Raw genomic sequence first — 25,695 nt, 5'->3', positions numbered from 1 at the left:
AAAATCAGTGTAATTATTTTGGGGGGGCACTTTATAATAGGTGAAATAATACAAATTGCCAAGAAGTCTGTATTTCATTTATCAGGAATTAGATGTCAGCAACAAGATGAGGAATTCACTTTACTTCAACAAAATGTCACTGTCTTTCTCTATAGACGACATTCTGTGCTAGGTACCAAGGACTGTAGGGCCAGACATTTTAATCTTTGCCTTTATGGAGTTTGCAGTTATACGTGCGAAGGGGATACATTAACCTATGAAAACACAAAACTTCTGGCAAATACAACCAAGCAGACACCTGCATGTGATAAGAGAGACTGATTTACCTTGAATTCAAAACATGGTGTGTAACACCTGATTAAAGATGGAATGAATGGATTTGTGCTCTGAAGGGAAGCATAACTATCAGGATCAATCATTAGATATTGTGTAAAGGGAGGCATTGGGGGCTCTGAGTAATGGATTGCAATGAAGTAGAGTAGTAGGATAGATGCAATTTGACACATAGAGGGAAAGATGGGTAAAAAGTACTACAGTAGGAAAGTTAGAGAATTGAGTGTTAACAGTAGAAAATCTACTAGTGTGGTGTAGGTCTTGAAAACCTTAAATGATATAATAAAAGCTTTATTGTTTTGAAAGCAGAGAATCAGTAGAGGTTTTTGAGCAAGAAGTGACAATACCTTGTTGTGCTTATATAAAATTGGTGTTTTGTTAGGTAACTGAACTGCAGCCTATAACAATATTTTAGAGGACAGTTTGTTGATCTTTGTACAAACTAATTGTGGTCTAAGGCAGAGCAATAAAAGCAAGAAGAGAAGGAAGAGAGAAGATGTGGACGTTAGGTAGCGGTGTATGACACTTTTAGACTGTTGCAATATATTTTAGTGCACTAACCTACATTACCTGAAAGAGAGTCAAACTCTGAAAATAAGAACAATTTCCTTCTTTTCATTGCTGGGATCTCGAATCATTTTTCTTATTATTACAGTTTCTGTTGTCCAAAGCACGTTTGAAAATGAAACATCTGTGATACTGAAATATCTTCAATATTTTTAAGGAGCAGAAAGCTCCCCTCAGCCTTATGTCCCAGATATACTGTGTCACATTTTAGTTACAATTGCAACAACTGTGATGCCCCAGCAGAGTTGCAAAAGAAAAACTAGTCTACGTGGAGTAAATTAGAAACCAAAACCAAAATAAACAAACAAGAAAACAAATCTAAAGTGTGAATTGATTTGTGTTAAAGCTTCTACTTTAAGTCTAAATGAATATAACACATTTAACTTATCCAAATGTGAAGTCTCTGTTACGGATAGCAGCATATTCAGACAGATTTTTTTTAAAGATTTATTTCATGTATTTGAAAGACAGACTTGCAGAGAGAGGTAGAGCCCGAGGGAGAAATAGAGGTCTTCAATCCACTGGTTCACTTCCCAAATGACTGCGACGACCAGAGCTATGCCTATCCAAAGCCAGGAAAAAGGAGCTTCTTCCAGATCTCCCATGCAGATGCAGGGGCCAAGGAATTGGACCATCTTCTACTGCTTTCCCAGGCCATAGCAGACAGCTGGATTGGAAGCAGAGCAGTGGAACTCAAACCAGTGCCTGTATGGGATGCCAGCACTGCAGGCCAGGGCTTTACCCCACAGAGTCACAGTGCTGGCCCCAGACAGGTTTTTAAAAATTGTGTTTAATTACAGTAGATTCTCTTTAGAATTTATTTATAAATTCCAAGTATTTTCAAGAGACAATGTTTACTATAAAGTATGATTTTAGGTTCTGGGAATGATCTCAAATATTTTTCATTTTGTATATATTCCCATCATGAACTAACCCCTATGTCACGCACCTATCTGTTCCCCATACCCAAGCTCCCAATTATCTAAAAGTTAGAACAAAAGTCACAAAATGAATTTTCTTTAAATAGAATGAATTTGGGGGACTCACCTCACATATGATTGCTACTGGCCCATCTAGGAATACGTTAGCTAAGAAGTAGCTTCCAACTCCAGTGGAATTTAAAGTGTAGAGCATGGATGGCAGAGAGTGAAGGAAGAATGTATATGATGAAGCAGGATGGAGGTAGCGAGACCTGCTGGAGAAGAACTGTGTGTCTACACAGGAAGGACAATGACAAAAATATCTCAGTGTATTGAACACTTGTCTTGTCACTTAGTCATCACACCAAACAGGTTTTAGAAGTTTCTATTTTAGGATGAGAAGAATAAATTCAAAAAATAGTAAACATTTATACAAAACTCTAGGAAGGAAGTTGTAGAATTGAAAAATGGTTTATTTCTTGAGGTATAATGCTATGTTTTAAAAAATTATTTATTTGAAAGGCAGAATTATGGAGAGAGAGAGAGAGAGAGAGAGAGAAGGAGCAACAGAGAGAGATCTTCCATCTGCAACAGCAAAGGCTGGGCCAGGCTGAAACCAAGAGCCAAGAACTCCTTCCAGGTATCCCACGTGGGTGCAGGAACCAAAGCACTTGGGCCACCTTCTGCTGGATTCCCAGGCACATTAGCAGAGAGCTGGATTAGAAGTAGAGCTGCCTGGGGCCAGCACCATGGCTCACTTGGCTAATCCTCCTCTTGTGGCACCAGCATCCCATATGGGCTCTGGGTTCTAGTCCCAGTTGCTCCTCTTCCAGTCCAGCTCTCTGCTGTGGCCCTCAAGTGCTTGGGCCCTGCAAGTGCACGGGAAACCAGGAAAAAGCACCTAGCTCCTGGCTTCGGATCGGTGTAGTGCCGGCCATAGCAGCCATTTTTGGGGGGTGAACCAACGGAAGGAAGACCTTTCTCTCTGTCTGTCTCACTGTCTATAACTCTACCTGTCAAATAATAAATAAATAAATACATTTTTAAAACAAAAAGAAGTGGAGCAGCCTAACTGGTGTCCCAATAGGATGCTGGTATTGTTGTGCTGCAGAGTCGGTCCCTATAAAGCCATTTGTACTGTTAAATTTTGGACCTTTCTTGATCTAGGACCTCCAAAGCAGTCTATACCATCCATTCCTGACCTTATAAACAGCTCATGGAACCCTTGGTTATGGGGTAGATAGTGTCCATTGCACTGGTGTAGGGACTCTGTCTTTGTATAAGATTATTCACTACCAACAGGGTCTGGTGAATAGAAGACTCTCAAAGTTAAGTGACTGTTGGAAAGGAGCAATAAATGAAAGAAGAAATCATTACAAAATCGATCTATGTAGACAAATGTATGGTATAATTAATAACCATGGTAAACCACCAATTTGAATTTCAAGTAATTCTATTAAAGAAAGTTGTCACTGGACACTTAATACAAGTCCTACATGTATGCACAGTGGGATTTAGTTTGAGAAACAACATATGCAAATGTTATGAATGAATGCAAGGTTCATACTCCATTCTGGTAAATTTTATTAGAGCATTATATATAGCTATAACCAAGCAAATATATAAGATATAATGTTTATATTTGAAATGACCTACAACTGTAGTTATATAGACATAATTGTTTAATCCTCTGTAGACATGATTTGTTTGTATCTTTTAAAATTATTTTAGTTACACTTACAGATATATTTCATGCATGCCAATACACTTAAATTCACACAGATACAAATATACACAAATAAATTTCAGCTATTCAAATGGATATCTTTGACTAAATAATACTAACAGTTTCTCTGTCAGTCTTGATATCATGTCCTTGGATGCTTGCCTAAACTCACAGGCCTGTTACAATATATTACCTATAGAGATTTTATAAGACATAAAACAGTAATTGTGAGGGTTTGAATGAATACCCAGAATTTAGAAGAATAAAATACTTGTTTTCATAATTATTTGCTGCATATACATTTATTACTTAGAAATGGATTGATCTTCCAAAATGTGAAGCCAAATAAGAAATTATTGGCTGTCTGTTTCAATAATAAATAGTACAGTGCTAAGTATGTACCAGACATTTTTGAAGCATTTTTCAGACTTTGTTTAGATTCCATAACAATCCTATAATTCAATATCATCCCCATTATACTGAAGATGCAATGTAATGCAATAAAGTTCAGTATCCTGTATAAGGATAACCTCACACAGTGTTGGTAGCACTGAGCTTTGAACTGCAATAGTCAGACTCCATAGAGTGTGTACATAATTACTGCACAAGAGTATGTCTTGTTAAGTGCTACTGCTTTTCATTTGTTTGTCTCTTGGAACAAGTCTTCCTAAATACTAATAATTTTATAAATGATAGCTAAACTTTGAGACTGGACTACAGAAACACTTTCTCTGCAGCATTCACATTTGTGGCCAAAGATCGAAAAAATGGAGTGATTGCATGCTTACAAATGCAGCATAAATAATACAGAGTTTATATTTTTTATGGTATTTAATTGTGCTTCAGAAAGAACAGTTTTCCCAGAGGAGAATATGTTGCTAAGTAGAAATGTGGTAATCATAAAGAATATCCTGGGTAGCCAAATGTTTTAGTGGTTAGATACAAGTAATTTATTGTGTCTTTCTGTTCAACTTACAACTCTCTTTTCTGCTAATATACATGTATCACTGCCAGTACCATTTGCTCTTCTACTTTTTCTTTGTTCTTCTAAAATACAGTAAAGGGAAAGGAAGAAAAGTTCCATTAAGTGGAAAAGATTCATCAAAGCAAAATGAATCAGAGAGCATATGCGTGTGCTTGTGCTTATATTTGAAAAATGTGTGTGCGTGCTTATATTTGAAAAAATAATTGAGTTTACATTTGTAACCCATGAGAGGGGGAAAAAGAAGAGAGATGAAGATGAAGCCTAAAGATAATTTTTTGAAAGGAAAGAGAACTTGGAAGGGAAGAAGGCTTGTCTCATAGAGCTCTGCAGGGACCCCCTCCCCACCCCAATTTCACATGTTCCCTGGGCTTTCTTAGGCAGTGATCCCAAAAAGTCAGAACATGCCCATGGGGTGAGAGAGGGCATGGGCACACACTGGTGCTTCCACATGAAGAATACTCACAGTTCAAAAGCACAGATGTGGTGGCTTGGGATACTCCTATAGCCACAAATGCCTAGGTCCATACTCTATTGATAGGTCCCTGGTGTTGGGCTCAAAAATGAGAGGTCATAAAAAATTAATGGAAAACAAATAAAATGAAAAAAGGTATGCATGAAATTCTTTTGTGCTAACGCCAACTTATTTTTTTAATTCCATTTTTCTACAAACCTTTTGAAGTGCTCTTGTGTTGTCTGCCTCAGAATTCCCAGTCATTTCCAATTTGGTTGTTTTCCAGATTGGCTGTCTGTAAAATAATTAACCTAGTGAAAATTTTCCATCTCCTAACTGTTAAGAACATTTGATAGGAAACTGGACCTTTGAAAGAACTGAATACTTGCTCAAATAGGGAGCAGTATTTTACCTCTTTTGACTTGATCCAATGATTGTAGTCCAACAATTTTCCACATCCTCTGCAACCTGTGCAAATCAGTTCTCTTCTAGAATTTTGAGCCTTTCTGCCTGGAGTTTCAACAAAGAAAGTTCAGTTTTCATCAGGGAAAGTGGCCCTAGGTGTCTCTGGAGTCTTATAAGTGAGAAAATTGAGGGTACAATCTAGGCTTTTGGTACAAGAGTTCTTTTCGTGAAGATGTGCTTAGAAATCTTAAACTCTACCTATGTTTCCACCTCACATAAAAATGATGGATTTCATTGAGAGCTGCTTTTGGAGAGGTTTTCAAAGGACCCTTGCTTCTTGAGGCCACAGTGAGGGAAGAGTGGAGGTTGGAGCCTGCAAAAGTGCACTGAAGACTGCTCTCAGGTGCTCTGGGCGAATGTGCTGAAAAGCTGCCTGGCACAAAGGAGCTCTGGGAAAAGCTGAGGGCAATCCTCCTCCTGTTAGCGTGAATCACCCACAGATCTGCAGGATGTTGCAAGGTAGTCCGTTTGTGCTGGTCCTGTCCAGGAATAAACCCCAGAGGTGAAAACTAACTCTCCTCATCCCCACTCCTTGCCACTGGAGAAGCAAGGGCTCTTCTAGGACAGGTAATTTGCTTTCGTGTGAAAAGGAGTGCACTTACATTTACATAGTTGCAACCACAAGACTGCTTTGGTGAGATGTCTCAAGTGTTTCATTCTGGCTTAGGTATATACATCTGTATGTGTATAGATAAATCAGTGTGGATACAGATTTCAAGATGAATCTTGAATGACTTAACCAGAGTTCTTATTTTTTGTCCACTGTGTACATGGTGCCGATGCTGCTCAGGTCATCAGGGCAACGTGCTACAGGAAAGTTCAGAACATCTGTGATGTTAAATGGCACTCTGCACTGTGCTGGTGGAGCTGCAGCGTCTGCCACCATGAATGTCACTGCTATTTAGGGAGGCACTACAGTAACAAAGGTGCAACCTGGACTTCCTAGAGTTGCCTGTGGCCACACGTGCAGCTTGTCACTGAAGCTAGAGAAGGCTGATTAAATACAGGGCCAACCCACTGTGAGAAAACTCTCTGGCATCCCAGCTGCCACTCAGAATTGAAATCCAGGATATGACCTGTCAAGATGAGCCACTTCAGCATATTGTGGCAATGCAGCTGTCACTGAGATACACAAGTCTCCAGAGAAAACCATGCCAACTGTTTCCATGGTGGAATGAATACAAATGTACAGCTCCAGTCACATAGAAATGTGATTTTTTTTTTCCGGCAGGATGGTATATGTTAAATATGCAGATGAGTAGAAGTGACTCCAGGACCTCTTCTTATCTTCTGATTGTTGAGCATTTTCTGGAGGCAACTGTCTCCTTGTCTATATTTGAGAAACACAGAGAACATTTGAAAGCCATACAGACTTAACAGAGGGATTTGCTATCTGCTTTTCTCAATGAAAAAAAAAAAGCATTATTATAGATCCTCCAAGGTATTTCAATAAATTATATGAAAAAGAGAGGTTTTCAAAACCTGAATTTAAAAGAATTATTCTATGTTTCTACCTTTGACATTGATTTTTTTCAGCATTATTGTTAATTATCAATACTGACACAAATTCCATAATAGAACTTAAAAACTGTTAACTTGTAAAACTAACTTTAAGAGAAGCCCAGTGATTAAGATTTGTGACTGTATAATCATTTTCTTAATAAGAAATTAAATAACACATTCCTCATATGTGCCCAAATGAGTGGCAATGAAGCAGTATGGTAGCAAATTTATTTTTATTTTAACTTTATAATATAAAGTTTTGCAAAGTAGAAAGGAGGTTCATATACCAAATTCACTATTTAATTTAGTATTTAAAAAAAAAACAGATTTATTTAATTGAAATAGAGAGAGGGAGAGACAGAGAGAGATCTTCCATCCACTGGTTCACTCCCTAAATGACCACAATAGTCTGGAACCAGGAGCTAGGAACTCCATTTGGTCTCCAACACGGGTGGCAGGAAACCAAATAGTTGGGCCATCTTTCACTGCCTTTCCAGGCACATGAACAGAAAGCTGGATGAGAAGCAGAGCAACAGGAATAGGCGCACCAATAAGGGATGCTGGCACCACAAGTTGCTTCTTGAACCACTGCACCATAATATTCTACTCTGAGTTTAGCATATTGTTGATAAAACTGGGGTTCCAATAAATCTCAGATCAAAGATGACTACTCTTACAGTTTTATCTGGAATGTTATATACCTACAATGACAACAAACAGATTTCCTCTAGAAACATAAATGAAAATGAGAGAAACACCTGATTTAACTAGCACTAAAATGAAAGAGCAAGTTGATATCACAAATTACTATTTTTTTAAGTAAATATCACCAACTGTGTATTCTGCCATTTATTTATGTATTCATACATTCATTCATTTACTTGGAAGGGAAGTACAAAGAGAGGGAGGGATGGAGGGAAGAAGAGAGAAAGAGAGAGGGAGAGAGAAAGAGAGAGACAGAGAGAGATCTTCTGTTTATTGATTCACTCCCAAAATGCTCACATAAGGCAAAGATGGAGCAGGCTAGTGCCAAAAACCAGGATCTCAATCTGGACTTCCCATGTGAGCAACTGGGATTCAACTACATGGACCATCACCACTGATTTCCAGGATATGCCTTAGCAGGAAGTTGGAATTAAAATGGATCTGCGACCTGAACCCAGGTTCTCCAATATGGGATGTGGCTGTCTTAACTACTATAGCAAATGCCTACCTCTTCTGACATTTATATAACTATGATATATATCTATGGAACATGTGTTTCTATATATATCTGCATAGCAAGCTAGAGATACATATTTATATATATTATTGGAGCTGATTTACATATTATTTTATGTATTGCATATGTAAATGCAATTTACAACATATAATTATATATGGAATTAAAACATAAGTTTATTTCAATGCAAAAAATTTTGAAATGCATAATTTATTCATAATGCATTTCCTGCAAACTCCACAAAGACCCTTAGTATATGAATTTCAAATATTTTCACATAAAATAAGCTATCTTTTAATTTACTTTTCTACAAATGTTTTTTATTTATTTATTTATTTTATTTTTTTTATTTTTTGACAGGCAGTGTGGACAGTGAGAGAGAGAGACAGAGAGAAAGGTCTTCCTTTGCCATTGGTTCACCCTCTAATGGCCGCCGCGGCCAGCGCACTGCAGCCGGCGCACCGCGCTGATCCGATGGCAGGAGCCAGGTGCTTCTCCTGGTCTCCCATGGGGTGCAGGGCCCAAGGACCTGGGCCATCCTCCACTTCACTCCCTGGCCACAGCAGAGAGCTGGCCTGGAAGAGGGGCAACCGGGACAGAATCTGGCACCCCGACCGGGACTAGAACCTGGTGTGCCGGCGCCATAAGGCGGAGGATTAGCCTAGTGAGCCATGGCACCGGCCTCTACAAATGTTTTGATGCATTCTCATATACTACCTAACATATTTAACAGAAGTTTATTTTATTAATAAGAATGAAATATCTTGTCACCTAATGACAACTATATTTTTTTCACTTGCTTATCTCACAAACTCTTGATTCCAATTACTCATTAATTTATTTATCAAGTAATTTCATGGTTGCTGTATTAAACTACTCAGTGGATAAAAGATTATAGTTTTCATGCATATAAATTTAGATTTTGTATGTCCAAAATACTTGAAAGTTATCCCTGAACTATGAAATAACCTTGAGACTGCCCCACACATCTCATTTCTTTATTGCACTGTGACAGATTTTTTTTCCCCCTCTATACCTATCATATTCCCCAGATGGCTTAGCCATCATTAGCAGAAGATTATGAATAATGTTTTAGGTTGAACAGATGTAAGCAATTTGTAATTTTTCCCCTTTCTGAACCAGCTTTGTTTTGATGAATCAACTGGAAATTGAAACTTACATAGAACTTCTGTTTGCAAAGGAATAATGTTTTCCCACAGTGGAATATGTAGTTAGTTCTTAAATACAGACAAGACACAAGGAATAGGGACAATGTTTGGGGTGGGCAACAATAAAAAAATAGAATATTGTCGCTTAGCATTCTGATGTATTTTAATTTCTTTAGTCTATAGAACCCTATTGAAAGAGGGATGTTGTTCCAAACCAATCATGAGGTCGTGTGTGTTTGTGTGTGGTAGGAACACGATTCAAAAGAACCAGAACTCTGGAAATAGATAGTGAACCACTCTCCTGGCAAGGAAGTGTTTAATAGTTGATTCATATTTCATACAATTATATAAAATACAGTTGTATTTTTCACACAGATACAGTTGACTCCAACTGATTCTTACTGGCAAGACAGTTTTAAGGAAAGCTCTATAAATCACAATTTTATTAAATAGTCTTTTTTAAAAACATGATAAGAAATATCTACCTATGATGCTTGTTAATTCTATAGCTAGAAAATGTATGTTTATTTATACATTGCTATACCATTTTAATCAATATATTTTCTTTGCAAAGAGGTCATTTATTGTCAAATCCACTCACTGTCCTTCAGTCTATGTCTGATCTGATAATTTTCCAATAAAGAGAGTAACCCTATTGAGTAACCTCATATTTCTTAAAATTAATATGTGTGACTCCTGTCTGACTGGCAATTGGTCTGGAATAGATCACTCCAAATTCTTGAGTACTTGAGATACTGAGAACTTCATATGTTACAGAAAGAATCCAATAACCAAAATGTGAACTGTCAAAAACAGCTGTTAGTGCACTTATTTTTGTGCTCATTGCATCATTTTAATATCACTGATTTAGAAAGTTTAACGTTACCATTACAAAATATAATTAGGTAGAAATCATAGACCAGCCTCTTATTTTAACAGTTCCCTAATTTGCAAACTATAAAATCACATGCTCTTAAACAATATGATTTGAACCTAATAAAAAACAGCTATATTTATTATGCTTCTTTTACTTTTACTTCTCCAGAATCTATTTCTCCTTCCTTATGAATAATCATTGATTCTAATAACTGATTAAAGGTCTTATTTGCCTGTAGGCACCCACTTGATGAACACAATAGGTGTATATTCTCATTTAAGTGAGCAACTAACTGGAATATCTTATATTGGTTCCTTATTTCCCCCTTAGATTCTATAATTTAATTTTGCTTAGAAATAGAAAATAGTCCCTGAATTCTTCAATATGCTTTGATACACAGTTGTTAGCCCTAAAGTGCAAAGGAATTTTCGTGCCTTTTACAACATGAAAGACTGCTCACAAAGTCCCCATCAGTTTTAAGGATGGGCAGCCTTTAGTGCTGAATTTCCCTTACCTGCCTCATTTCAAAGGTTGACCACTAAAATAGCAATGTAGACATTCTGGAGGTGTTTTGTTATGTAAGCCACATCATTAGAGATTCAGTGTGAGATTCTTCAATATTTTGAAATTCTCTTTTTCCAATATGTCAATATAATATATTCTTCAGTAGTCTATAGTCTTTGCCAGAAGCTTTCTAGGGAATCTTTTCCCTAGATCCATCTCTTGCCTTCTGCACTGTACACATAACTCATGCATTATGGAATTCATACATGCAGCTTGAGTCAGCATACAAAGCAATGTTACATTAATGTACTAACAGAGAGAAACAGATGGTCAAGGACACTGTACATAAGCTTTGTAAACCAGCTCCCACAGATTGTCTTCAGATTTTTTTTCCCCCAATAGAACCAATCATCAAACAACTGATTGGAGATGTTTTATATGGAAATATTCTTCTTGAACAATACAACAACAAAAAATCCATTTAAATCTCATTTTCATTTTAAAGAAAGTTATGTTTCATCCTCTTTAAATTTATTGTTAGGAAGTCTGGGCTAATTATCTCTATCAACTTATATTCTTATTCAAAGAGTTTGAAAAAAAAAAAATTCGTGACTCTGATTCCTGAATTCCTATTATATCACTGTAGCTAAGGGAACACAAATTCTAGGAAATAAATGATCTTCTTAGTGTTTCCAAATTTATGTGAATTTCACGATTGCTATGTTAAGTTGAATGTATGGTTCACATTCTAGACAGATGTGTCATAATCGTTTTCACCTTGCCTTTTAAAATTTATCAAGTGCAGAAGAAGCAAGTGTTGGATTTTTTGCTTCTTTTTTGTTGTGTTTTGTTTTGCCAGCTGATCTTCCAACCCTAGTTGTATAAAGCAGATAATAATTCATTAAATTCTTTATGCAAAAAGAAGAGATAAACTAAACTGACCTTGAATTCAGTAGTCAAGCTGAGTGTTCATGTACAAATGTGCAGTGACTGAAATTCTTATTTTATGTTGCATCTATATGCTATATTGAATTTCATCTGGACACAGATTCATAAGTGACAGTGAACTGTTACTTGTATGACATCATTGAATTCTTTCAGCATTCCAGAAAGATATTTTAGCCCAGATTTAGAGATCAGAAACCTGAAACACAGACATGAGAAGAACCACTTTTCAAAGCAGAGGCGGAGCTCACACTGAGAGCTGGCTCAATTCTGTGGCCTAAAGGTTTTCATTGTATCAAAGCTGTTCAGTTGCTCAACAAATCAGGAATAGTTTCATTCTTACTTCTGAGTTATTTGTTTCCAATTCTTACTTTTAAGGAATGCTATAAAATGACATGGTTCACATAACTAATGTATATAACATATTTATAAAAATGCATAATATATAGATATATGTAGATACATTACATACACATACACATACACATACGTGTAATTTTCATTTTAGAATTTATTGTTTACTTTATTTAGGGCTATGATTCCCTATTTTTGATTTTCAAATTTGGGGAACCATTTAATAACATTAAAATAAAGTAATGTTTAACACAGAAGTTGATCTCCCTACCAATGTTACATATAAATGCCTGTACACTTAAAGTGTACAAATAAATTGTTTTCAGTTCATTGACCTAGTTGTGTAACTCTCCTACAAGTTTTTGGACATTTTCTTCATCCAAAGTGAAACCCCATATCCATTTGCATTCATTCATTCTCAATTTCCCCTGGGTTCTTTCCTATAGCTGTTGGCCAACAGTAATTAACTTTCTGTAGCTTCCATGATTGTTTACAACCTTGAACAGGTTTTTTTTTTTTTCCTCTCTTCTTACTAATTGTTGAACTCATTGTTTAGTGTGGGGTTCATCTTATTAGGAGAGGAAGGAGGAAGACGGGTGGGAGTGTGGGCTGGAGGGAGAGTAACGTTGGACGTATCCTAAATCTGTATACATGAAATACATGAAATTTGTATACCTTAAATAAAATTATTTTTTTAAAAAGATTAGCCTATTCCAAATTTCACATAAATGGAATTAGGTAATCTGTGCTTTTCTTGATAATTGCTTTCTTCCACTTACCATAATCTTTTCAAGGTTTATCTTGTACTAGTGTGAATTAGTATACATTTTAGTTATCATTTGCTAACTCATTGTATGGAGAATCACATTTTATTTATCCATTTATCAGTTGATGAAACCATGGGTTGTTTTCTCTGTTTGGCTATGGACAGTAATGTTGCTATAATATTTGTGTAAAGGTTTTGTGCAGATATATAAATATATTTCTCCATTCTCTTCAGTGTTATGGAAGGGAAATAAGCAGTGACTTGGACTTCACAGTGGGAGATGGGGAACTTGATGGCATACCAGGGGTGGTCAGATGTGCAATAGGCTGATTTAGCCATATTTCTGCTAAAACTAGACTCAGTAAGTATGGATATGGAAGGTCATTATGAAAGCCTAGTTCTGATAGATGCCCCACTCAAGTTTGGTATTCCTAGTGTATTCCTAGAAGTACAATTGCTGTATAGTATGGTATCTCTGTGTTTAACTTTTTGCAGAACAGCCAGATTGGTTTCCATTTTACTTTCTCACCACAATATATATGAGTTCTAATCCCATGGTACTTTTATCAACACTCGTTACTTGATTTTCTTTATTATAACCAATCTAGTTTATGTGAAATAATATCTCATCATGGTTTTTGACCAGCATTTTCCTGACTGCTAATGATGTTGAGCATCTCTTCATGTAAAAATTATCCATTTTTATGTCTTGTCTGAAAATATATCCAAGAAGTCTGCCTAAGGTCACAATTTTTTTTTTTTTTTTTTTTTTTTTTTTTTTTTTTTTTTTTTTTTTTTTTGCCAGGCAGAGTTAGTGAGAGAGAGAGAGAGACAGAGAATGGTCTTCCTTCTGTTGGTTCACTCCCCAAATGGCCCCTACAGCCAGCGCTGTGCTAATCCGAAGCCAGGAGCCGGGTATTTCCTCCTGGTCTTCCGTGCGGGTGCAAGGACCCAAGCACTTGGGCCATCCTCCGCTGCCCTTCGGGGCCATAGCAGAGAACTGGACTGGAAGAGGAACAACCGGGACTAGTACCCAGCACCTCAACTGGGTCTAGAATCCAGGGTGCCGGCGCCACTGGCGGAGGATTAACCAAGTGAGCCACGGCACCGGCCTAAGGTCACAAATTTTTTGCTACTGTATTTTCTTCTAATAGTTTTAGAGCTTTAGCTCTTAAATTTAGACATATGCTACATTTCAATTTCAATTATATATATGCTGTAATGAAATAGTTCTATTTTGTTCTTTAATACATTTTAAATAAGTTTAGAAGTATCATAATAAGGGAAACTTTCAAGCTGTTTGGTTCCACCATGGCCTAATATTATAGTAATATTTTCAGTTGATTATTGCAGAGAATAGTATATTTGATAATGTAATTGGCTTTTTAATTATATTGCTGGTGGTCTTATTTCTTGGAAAGAATAAGAATTTTATTTTTTTTAAATTTTTCTCTGTAATAATAATCTCCCATTGAGCAACCATTTTATAAATGTGGCTTATTGATCAACTGATTCTACCCAGACATATGTTGAAAGTATTCATAATGAGACTAAAAAGAAAGAAAAATTCATATTGATTCTATTGAGTGTCATCTCACCAAATACAGATGGAGATACAGAGGAGGCAGGAAACCAGGCTTGTTAATATCTAACACTATGAAAAATATTGTATCTGACCTTGTAGTCCTTCAAAGTTTCAAGGTAAAAGTTAAAATTATTCCCTTAAAAAAATCATGAGAAGTGGAATTGTAGCAGTAGTGTTTCTAGTGAAAGCTCAGCTTGGGAATTCAGATCCCACAGCCTGTTTTCCACTGCAATGCTCTTTCTTCTTCTTCTTCTTCTTCTTCTTTTTTTAAAATATATTTATTTTATTCATTTGAAAGACAGAAAGGCAGAGTTACAGAGAGATGTAGAGACAGAGAGAGAGAGGTCTTCCATCCACTGGTTCACTCCCCAGATGGCCTCAATAACGCCTATTCAAAGCTGGGAGCCAGGAGCCAGGAGTGTCCTCTGGGGCTCCCACGTGGGTGCAGGGGCCCAAGGACTTGGCCATCTTCCACTGCTTTCCGAGGCCATAGCAGAGAGTTGAATCAGAAGAGGAGCAGCCAGGGCTAGAACCAGCGCCCATATTGGATGCAGGTGCTTCAGGCCAGGGCTTTAACCCACTGCGCCACAGCTCCAGCCTAGCTCTTTCTTAATTTATATGTGTTGGAAAGCCCTTTACTGAGTGATAAAGTTATGTCCAGAACAAGGCAATTGTCTAGATGAGCAGTCCATTTAGCATCTGACCCTGTATGGCAGGAATAAAAATGGAGAGTAATGATCTAAATTTGACTCACCTCCCCAAATGCTGTTAGTTTGGAAAAGCTTTAATGTGTCACTTAGAACATGCCTATGGGTCTCTTAATTTTGTTCTTTTTCTGGGCTTAGAGGAAAACTCTGGTCTCTGATGTTTAGTTTGTAAAATTTGCTAGCAAAAATTTACATTATGGAATTCAATATAGATCACCCTAGCTGGCCCTTATGCTTTTTGAAATAGGTTTTAGCACAATTCCTATGGGGGACCTTGATGAAATCTGACTTATTGATGTAAACTGAGCATTTCCGTTTGCTAATGCTCCAAATCAAGCTAAAATGAGATCACCAGACCACTAAAAGAGTTGTTTTTACTTGGTTGTCATAGTAAACTATACTTTTGCTGGGATTATTTGCTTAGGGAGGGTGGAGATCATAGAAGTGCTAAGGTACCTCAAAAATTCATGGAGAATATGCATTATGAAGAAAGAATGCCTTGTTTTCAGGATTTTTTATACCAAAAGAAACTTACCTTTTATTCTGTTTTCAATGGTCTTTTCAAAGTACACATTTAGTCTTTCAGTGTGTGCTTGGACTACATGTTAGGAAGTTTAGATTATGAATTCCAGTTTTTTTCTTTTAGAACTCAATTGAGTTAAAAGAGAAAGTCACTAAAACTTGTGTTATGACATCAATTTCATTTTTTGCTGGACATTTCCATTTATCAATTAAAGTTTTTAGGCATTATCTTTGAGAACTTAAATAAACTTAAATAAAATTAAAATCCATTTCTTTATGATGAATTTTTAAAAATTCTCCTTCAATAAAGTCTACCAGTGTATGATGATTTGAATAATTTTTGCAGTTTTGTAGAGATCCTTTTAATTTTATTTGGGATTCTTGCATGTTAAAGTCTAGAGAATAACATTTGGTTATATTTGTTTAATTTTTCTCTTTTCAAGAAGATCCCATTTTCCTGTAACATTATTCTCTTGCTTCTGAATAAGATTAAATAACAAGTCTTTCTTAATTTTTTAATTTTTTTTTTTACTTTTTATTTATTTGAAAGAAAGAGAGGTTGGGGTGGGGTGTTCCATTTGCAGGTTCTGCCCCCAAATGCTCTCAATAGCTGGAATAAGCCAGGCAAAAGCCAGGACCTGAAAACCCAATTCAGGTGTTCTACATGGGTAGCAGGTGCTGCCTCCTGGGATGTGAAAAGCAGAAAACTGGACTTGGACCTGGAACCAGGACTCCATCTGTCATTCCAATACCAATGTATGTAGGTGTCCAGAGCTGGTGTACCAAAAGCCCACCCAGAAGCCATCTTATTTTATTAGTTTTGCTTTTCAGGTTTTAAGTCACTGTATAATTTATGGATAACCAAAAATAAATTTATTATGAATTTGAAAGTGTAGGTTTTGAGACCTTTAGTTGTAGGTGTTGTAGGAATTGAAAAAGAAGCTCTGTGTTTTTCAGTGGCTCTAGAAGGTGATTTATGAGAAATGCTGCATATTACATCAACTAAGGTAGAATAAAACAAGCAAAACAGAGGTGATTAAATTAGGCTGGATGAACTATCATGCTTCTTAACTAGAATTCAGATTATTGGTTACCATTTACAAATACTGCATTAAGAATCTCATTTTATTGGTGACTCAAGTGAGCCTGTGCTTAAATGGTTTGTTCAGCAACACATAGCCAAAAGTAAGGCAACACCAGCTTTTCCAATGCTTCCCCACCACTAAATATTGTCACTCGGGATTTCAAGGCATGAATATGTTCCCTACTATTAACACCACTACTCTCTAAAATACCAGCAAGAGTAAATTAAATAAGCTGCATAAAATGACAACTGGGTCTCCAGCGTTGTATGGAGAACGATAAGATAAAATCAAAGCATCATTGCTCTTTATATTTTCATTAGGTATCAATGATGAACCTTTATATTAATACGTGGTGAGGCTCCTTTTTTCAAAAATAGAGTAGCATTTGCCACCCTATTTTCAAAAACTTATACCTGTTAATTTTCTCAGGAAAAAAAGTGTCTTTAATATTGACCTTCCTTGTTCAAAGACTGTGGGCCTATAGGTTAGGAGGAATAATATTTTGTCTCTTTTCTACAGGGAGTAGTGTACTGAAGCTAGCTGTACTGAATTACTAGAACTGATTGTACCATCTCTTCCCAACTCTGTGTTCACTAATGTTAGGTTGGTAGATTAAAATCAGTAATAACTGAAATATTTACATAACAGAAATTGACAAATGCTACAAATAGTGGCTTTTAGCCTTTGTACCCAGTATTTGCTGCTGAACTTTTACCAGCATGGGAGTGTATAGCACATTGTTTGAATAAAATTGGACTAATTACAATATCTGCTGTTTTAAAAAGATTTATTTATTTATTTATTTGAAAGGTAGAGATAGAGAGAGAGAGATATCTTCCATCTCCTGGTTCACTCCCCAAATGGCAGCAATGGCCAAGACTGGGCCAGGCCCAAGCCAGGAGCCTAAAACGCCATCTGAGTCTCCCATGGGAGTGCGGGGGACCAAGCACGTGTGGCTTCTTCCAATGCTTTCCCAGAAGCATTAGCGGTGAGCCGGATTGAGAGTGGAGCAGCAAGAACTCAGATTGGTGCTCACATGAGATGCTGGTATTGCAGGCAGTGGCTTAACTATTTCTGCCACAACTCCAGCCCCTAGTTATATTTATTCAGTCACAACTACACCTTTTATGAAGTAAGGATGTAAATATTTATTATGTCATATATCCTAAGAGTTTTTGAGAACTGTATAAAAGTACTGTGAAGCCATGATGTACAATATAATTACTAATATTACAATAATAAGTTTTGTGATCTCTAATGAAATATGATACATTTGATCAAACCAATATAAGTGGATATAGAACTTCTTAACAGTGTTTCTAAACTCAACCTAACAATGTACATGGCCACATAAAAAAGCAATAGGGTGAAGTAAGAGCTTAGAGCAAAGGCTAACTCCTATGACAGACATCAAATATTATACATATGTATCAAGTACAGTATAGAGATAACTGAGCCTCAAATAATATTGCCATTCTTCTTCTATGCTTCTGATGAATTAAGCTTATACATTTTGAAAAAAAAACATTGTTTATTTGTATATATATGTGTGTGTGTATATATATACACAAATGGCTTTTGTAGAAAAAAAATTCTTATTTTCTTATCACCAACTCAACACTGAGCTCTGTGTACAAATGACACATAAGAGGAAAACATTTACAGCTGGCCTCTTGAGGTCACAAATTTCTGCTTGCACTGTAATGACATGGCAAAATACTTTCAGAAGCATTATTCAAATCTGCAGGGAAATTCTTGTCCCTTGATACCAGGTCACAGACTTTGGCATTTGCTATGTGGTTAAGTAAGCTACGTATTGAAACTACAACATCATCTTCTGACTTCAAATGCTTTTGAGAGTTTGCATGCCAAAAGTGGATCCCTTAGGGGGAAAAAAGTCAAAAATACCTTCATGTATAAAATACATCATTATTGATATCAGCTTCTTAATCACCAATATACCATGCAGATCTGTGTTTCCCCTATACCGCACTGAACTCTGTTGAAAATGGTCCCAAGGGGATTTTCTGTTCCAAGCTGAGTGAGAAGCTAAAGTTTGCAACTCCTTGTAAATTCAAATTGAAATCATTTACTGCCAGATAGTAATGAACTAAAATTCTAGTGATGTCATCCACAATCCCAGTTTAACACCCCCTGCCCCCTGCTGCCCTATCAGCTTTCATAGGTTTATAGTGAGAGTTAAATGAAAAATGAAATGTAGACCCCTTACCACCCCATCTAATCTACTGTAATTTCTCAATGAATTATCACTTTTATTACTCTCTCAACAAATTGGCTTTTTACTTATTGATTTGTTCTTAATTTGCCAAATTCATAAATATGTCTCTCACCACTGTGTTTTTTCACATCAGAAGTAGATTTAAGATCTGTCCCTCCTTTCCTGTCTATCATAAGGAAGAATTCATGTTGGATTTAATGATACCACAGTGCAGGAAGTTTTTTTTTTCCCTTAAAGAGTTTATCAACCATTTTTTTTTAATCACAACAGAGATCTCATAATCTGAAAATATGAATTTTATTAAAATAATTTCAAACAAAATTAAACTTTATGCAGTTAATCAATTTTATATAGTATATACTTAGAACAGAAGGAAAGCACTAATTTTTAAAAAATGTATTTATTTTATATGAAAATCAGACTTACAACAAGAAAGAGGGAGAGTGAGTGAACCATCTGTGGCCAATCATCAACACAACAGCCGGAGCTGGGCTAGTCCAAAGCCAGAAGCCAGGAGTTTCTTCCAGGTCTCCCATGTTGGTGCAGGGGTCCAAGCACTTGGGCCAGCTTCTGCTGCTTTCCCAGGTGCATTAGCAGGGAGCTGGATCAGGAATGGAGCTGCTAGCACTTGAACTGGTGGCAGCTTCACCCACTACATTGCAGTGCCCTCCCCAAGAAAGCACACTTTTAACAATGGATGGAAAACAGCGGAGATGCTCCAAATTAGTGTGTCCCAAGTTGCACCAAGTAATGTTTTTTGATGAAAAGTATAACATTTTGGATGGTCTCTTGTAGATTTCTGGAGGCAGAGAGTAGAGGTGAGAAAATGAAGATATCCCCCACAAAGATGAATTGTAGAAAGCTAATTCTTTTATAACATCTCAAACTATGTCAACCTGTTATATCTAGGAATCATATTATTTATCCTTGACAGAGTCTTCTTATAGAACCAAAGACAAAATTCAGTTGTGAGGAGATATATAAGAGAAGATTCCTCTGAACAATGATGCAAAGGTGCATTGTTTATATGCTTCATTCCACATTCCAGATTTTGCTTGCAACTGAGCATTATAATTAGAAATGTTGACTCAGTGAGATTCCATCTTCTATGTTCACCTTCTGAAAAGTATCATGTTTGTTTTTTGTGAGAAGAGTAGTACTTCAAGAAGGAAGAATTCTTATATCACTCTTAACTCAGACTTTTCATTTAAACATAAATACAAATTAATATTTCTCACTTGCCAATATGTTCAATGGAAAGTCTCATCAGCTGTTAAATATAACATTTTTGGCTTTTCTTTCTAAAAATGTAGTTGCTTGAAATATCAGTTATTTTGGTTTATCAGGTGATTATTGTCTGATTTTATTAGGAAATCAAATTTTAAAGATTTTCTCTATTTGAAGTTAAGAAGTAATAATTAATACTTTCTCTGCTTTGCAATGCACTACAACCTGATAGAAGGTAAAGGAATAAGAATGGTGGGGAGGAAGCAGAGTAGGAGTAAAAGGGTTTCACACCCTGTTGTGAGGAGAGATGATTTAAAACCACAATAGAATTTTATAGAGAGAGGAAACCCCAAAGTCATCAAATCAAATATTTCTCTTTCTCAACTAAGGAAGCATATCCATTAAATTTAATGACATAACCACAACTGTCCAGCCAATATTTATTTACAGTCGTTTCCAAAAGGGAATTGAAATTTGTGATTGGGGTTGAAGAATAGGTTATTTGAGGGCGTGTTAAAGGAAAACTCAAATTGTGCTACTGTGTGGCAAGATTCATGTCATGTGTTCCATATTTACTATCTCTTAAATCATCGCAACAATCCTCTGTGTTAATACCAACTGCAGTTCAAGGAACTGAAGCAACTTTCCCGAGAACTGCTAAGCGTTATGTCACAGATTCAAATCCAAGACTTCTGACCATAAATGCGGATTTCTACAGCACATGGATTTGGTGGTGAAAGGCATTCCAAGTTTTGAGATAACAAATTGGAGGAAGACTATGTAAGACATCTTGCTTAACCAGAGCTTGCATGCTGGGAGTAGTAACATCTATGGGGACTATCATATTAATAAAAAGTTGTCAGTGTTCAATTTACACATAAAATTTTGAGTGAATCTGCTTGCTACAGCAGGATAGAGCATTATAATATTAAACAAAAGAGAAACAAAAAAAGGAGGAAGAGATAAAGGGATATCAGTAAAAAATTTGGCCTAATTGATGAAAAAAAATGTTCTATATATGTCGGTGAATGTGATATATATTAAGACCAAATGAGTCAGAAAAGCAAAGAATGCTGCATGTGTTAAAGTAATTATCACTGGAGCCGGTGCTGTTGAGCCCTAAATGAAGCCTGGCATCCTATATTGGCACTGGGTTGAGACCCCGCTGCTCTACTTCCAATTCAGCTCTCTGCTGTGGCCTGGGAAAGCAGTGGCAGATGGCCCAAGTCCTTGGACCGGAGACCCGGAGGAAGCTCCTGGCTCCTGGCTTCTTCTCAGCGCAACTCTGGCTGTTGTGGCCAATTGGGGAATGAACCATCAGATTGAAGACCTCTCTCTCTCTCTCTGCCTCTACTCTCTGTGTGTAACTCTGACTTTCAAATAAATAAATAAATCTTTAATAAAAAATAAAGTAATTATCACTCTACAGCCAGATTATAGATAATATTTTTCTTTCTGATACATTTTTTCTTTTGATTTTTTATAGGAAGCCTGTATTGCTTTTACAATTCAAAAAATGATTTACTTGAAAGAAACTACATACGTAACAACCAAGATTATTTGATGAATTGAAAACATTACCAAATTTTAAATTTATATTTATAACAGATATGAATTTAAGATAAAAATTAGAACACATTGTACTGAATTAGTGTGAATTTTTCCTTATTTATTAATATACTGCTTTCATTTCAGTGTTACCTAATAGGGATATAAAACTAATATTCTCTCTATTTTGATAAGCTTCATAAAAATTTATAGTTTTAAAATGTCAGGTAGATACTTTCAGGCCTGGATTTTAAAATTGCACTGTCAGATTTGACTTCTAAAATTGATAAATATCATCTAACTGATTATGCTAACAGAAGTAAAAAAGAATATCCAATCTTGTTCTTTTCACATATGGGATTTGTTTGTGATCAGACATTGAATTTCAGTAGTTTAGATTGGCCTGCATAATTTCAAGGACAGCATTAGAGTTGTAAGAAGAACTCATATTGATTGTAGTTGGTCAACTTCTATGATTTTTAATTTCACAGAGTTTTGTGTGGCTTTAATTATTCTATAAGGTTTCCTCAGCTTATTTGTTGCATGTTGATGTCATTGATTAAAGGCCATTTTCTTATGATACTCTTAAGAAATCAGCAGCATAAGTGGCATTAATTTTGTGTTGTTTCTCTAAAAATATTACAGATTTCCAAAGTCTCTCCATTATTTTCATAGGATACTTTCTAATTTTCCTATTTGCATTTTCAAAACACTCCCCCAACTTTAACATGATTTTTCTATTTGTGGTTTCTCATGAGATTCGGTGTTCAAAAAAAGTTAATTTCTTGGATATCTCTCACAATGTTTTGAACCACTTCAGGCAATAATTTTGCCTTCAGCATTTCTTTCTTACATTACAGTTTCCAATTTGTACTGCATCCAAATGTTTTCCTATTTGTCTATAATTATATAGATTCCAGGAAATCTCTCCAGAAGTAGGAAATAGGGAATACTTATTGATTATAGAATCTTGGAGTTGCATACAGATATTATAGCATTATACTATTGCCTGCTAGATTTTTCCCTCTTAGAAAAAAAATCAGCATAATTTGCAGCCTAACTTTCATGTTGCAAAATTATTCCCAATCATTGGCATTGGGGTTTTTTTTTTTTTTTTGGAAATAATCATTTTTTACAGAGTTGAATTTACTTCCTCTACTTCAAAAAATTTATTTTTAAAAAATATTTATTTATTTATTTGAAAATCGGAACAACAAAGAGAGAAAAAGACATACATACACACACACACACACACAGAGAGATAGAGAGAGAGAGAATCTTCCATTCACTGGTTTACTTGTCAGACGACAGCAATGGCCAGGGCTGGGTCAGGCTGAAGCCAGGATCCAGGAACTTCCGTCAGGTCTCCCATGTGGGTTCTGTGGACCCAAGCATTTGGGCCATCTTCCCCTACTTTTCCCAGGGCATTGTCAGGGATCTGGATTGGAAGTAGAGCAGCTGAACACAAACTGGCATCCATATGGGATGCCAGAGTCTCAAGATGGTGGCTTTACTTGCAACACCACAATGCTGCCCCCAAAATTTCTAAATAAATATAGTAAAAATATTTTTGAATTGTTTTCACTTATGGGGAAGACAGAGACTGAAGGGGGAGAGAGAGTGAGAAAGAGAATCTCCTGTCCCCAAATGTCTAAAATAACCAGGACTGGGCCAGGAGCTCAGAACTCAGTCTTAGTCTTGTGTGTGGATTTCTGGAGCCAGGTACTACAGGCATCATCTGCTGCATTCCAAGGTTAGCACCAGAAAGAAGCTGGAATAGGAAGTAGAACCCAGGTCTCCGGATCCCAGGTGACAGTGTCCCAAGCGGTGTCTTAACTACAGAGCCAAACATGTACCTCTAAGCACAAGTTTTAACTAACCAACTTCATCACTTTACATTTGTAATCACACACAGATCACACTCAGAAAACTTTGGTATAATAACCCTTTCGTGTTCTAAGAACACCTGCTTTCTCAGGCCACATTACAGTCTCGGAGCTTGCAGACTGCAGTACAGCCCTAGGCCTTGCAAGGAATTACTGCCTGCAGTTTCTTCATGATGTAAACCATTTACAGGTGGTGATTTTGCTCATCCAGCTACTCTTTGGGTTATGAGAAAATTATTAGATTTTCCTCTCTGAAAACTTGTAAGTCTTTCCTATGGAGAGCATAACCATCAAAGCCATTTTGGTAAGGAGAGATTTATTACTCATTTTACATAAACACAAAATGTGTAGCCTGTGGCCTTCCTGAATGAGAAGAGAAAAATGTAAATGTGTAAATGATTGTTGATAAGGGCAGGAAAGAAGGATAAAACTGAGAATGCTAATGGCCAAGTGTACCTTCTCTGTTTCTGATGTGTCTAGTGATGTTTGAGAGTATAACATTTCTATAAGCAAATGAAGGAAAATCACATGTAACTGTTCTTTTTGATTTATATTCTTCCCATGTATTTGTAAGGCAGAGAGACAAGGACAGAAACAGACATCTTCCATCTTGCTGCTTTACTCCCCAAATGCCTGCAATAGCAGGAGCTGGGCCAGGCTCAAAGAAGGAACTCAGAAATCAATCCACATCGCCAACATGGTTGGCAGGGACTTGAGTATTGGAGCCATCACTACTGCCCCCTGAGGTGGGCATTCGCAGGAAGCCTGGGTCCGAAGCAGGGCTGAGTCTCACACTGTAGCACATTGATATGGGGCATGAATGTCCCAACTGTCTTTAACTGCCAGGCCAGCCATCAACTCTCTAAGTTTTACTTTGCATATTCAATACATAAGATATATTTGGTGTCCCTTGAAAGGCATTGTAAAATATGTCAGAAAAAAAGAAAACTAGGAAATATGTAAAATCAAAGCAACTGTATTGACTAGAGCAATCAATGCCCAGAATCTTAACAAAATATTCCTCTTGACTTAGGAAAGCAGGGTGTACATTTCTATAAACAGCAGATAATACTAAAAACAAAAATCAAGTCCAATAACTTACTAAATGCATTTTTTATAATTGAGCAAGGAAAGAACCATACTCTTCCTCTTTTAGTTATTTTCAGATGACGTTGATGTCTTAAGGACATGAATTTGCCAAGAAGTGGTGGAAAAGCCCTTGGCTACAGATGATGATTGACTTGTGGTTTTGCATGCTTTCAGGCCAAAGTTAGTCAACAGTGATGGATGTGAACATTTTGAAGCGTTGTATTGCCTTTGTAAATGAATAGTATAAAATACTGATCAGCATTCAAATAATTTTACCTATTTAATTAAAAGTTAAACTGCACTATGGTGAACCATTGGTCAATATTCTAGAATTACAATTTGTGTTTTGTTGTGGTTATCCTGCTTTTTTATGAAAGATTTATTTACTTATTTATTTAAAAGGTAGAGTGACAGAGAAAGAGGAAGGGACAGAGAAAGAGAGTTTCTACCCACTGATTCACAATCCCAAATGTTCACCATCTCCAGGGCTGGGCCAGCCTGAAGACAGGATACAGGAACTCCATCCAGGTCTCCCACTTGGTGGTAGGAACTCACATTTGGGCCATCATCTGCTGCCCCCCAGGCACATTAGCTTAGAAGTACAGAATAGTCAAGTGTAGAATCAGGCACTCTGACAGGGAATGCAGTTGTCCAGGTGACAGCTTAACACTGTCACAATGCTTGCCCCAGTTGTGGTTATTTTTATGTGGGTTGAGGCAATATTTTCATTTGGTTTAATAAAATGTGACTTGGACATTTAGAATTGGACGTGTCAGTTGACATTATGCAGATAAAGTATTTCTTGAGATTTTTAGTCGAAACATCCAATATTTAAAAATTCTATAGTTGTAGTTTAAAATATTTCATAGGAGGATTTCTTAATATTAACTCACTCATCATGCCTTTTGCAGTTATATTTAACCCTTTCTGAGAAATACAACTCTGGACATTGTATATAAATGTTTTCTACTAATTCATTTTCATTGTGAGATTCCAGAATATTTACCTATGTTCCAGGTT

At 36.4% G+C, this 25,695-nt stretch overlaps 1 protein-coding gene across 2 annotated transcripts in view; it reads left to right on the top strand.

Moving 5' to 3' along the window:
• The window catches only part of ST8SIA4 (ST8 alpha-N-acetyl-neuraminide alpha-2,8-sialyltransferase 4), a 100,667-nt gene that overhangs the window by 70,435 nt on the left and 4,537 nt on the right, over positions 1-25,695 (top strand). The gene's annotated exons all lie outside the window — the stretch shown is intronic.

Source organism: Oryctolagus cuniculus, chromosome 14, assembly GCF_051225735.1.
Source record: "Oryctolagus cuniculus isolate XC-2025 breed Fujian yellow rabbit chromosome 14, ASM5122573v1, whole genome shotgun sequence".
Lineage (NCBI taxonomy): Eukaryota > Metazoa > Chordata > Mammalia > Lagomorpha > Leporidae > Oryctolagus > Oryctolagus cuniculus.
Note: the sequence above shows the minus strand (reverse complement) of the source record. Positions and strands in the feature narration are given on the sequence as shown.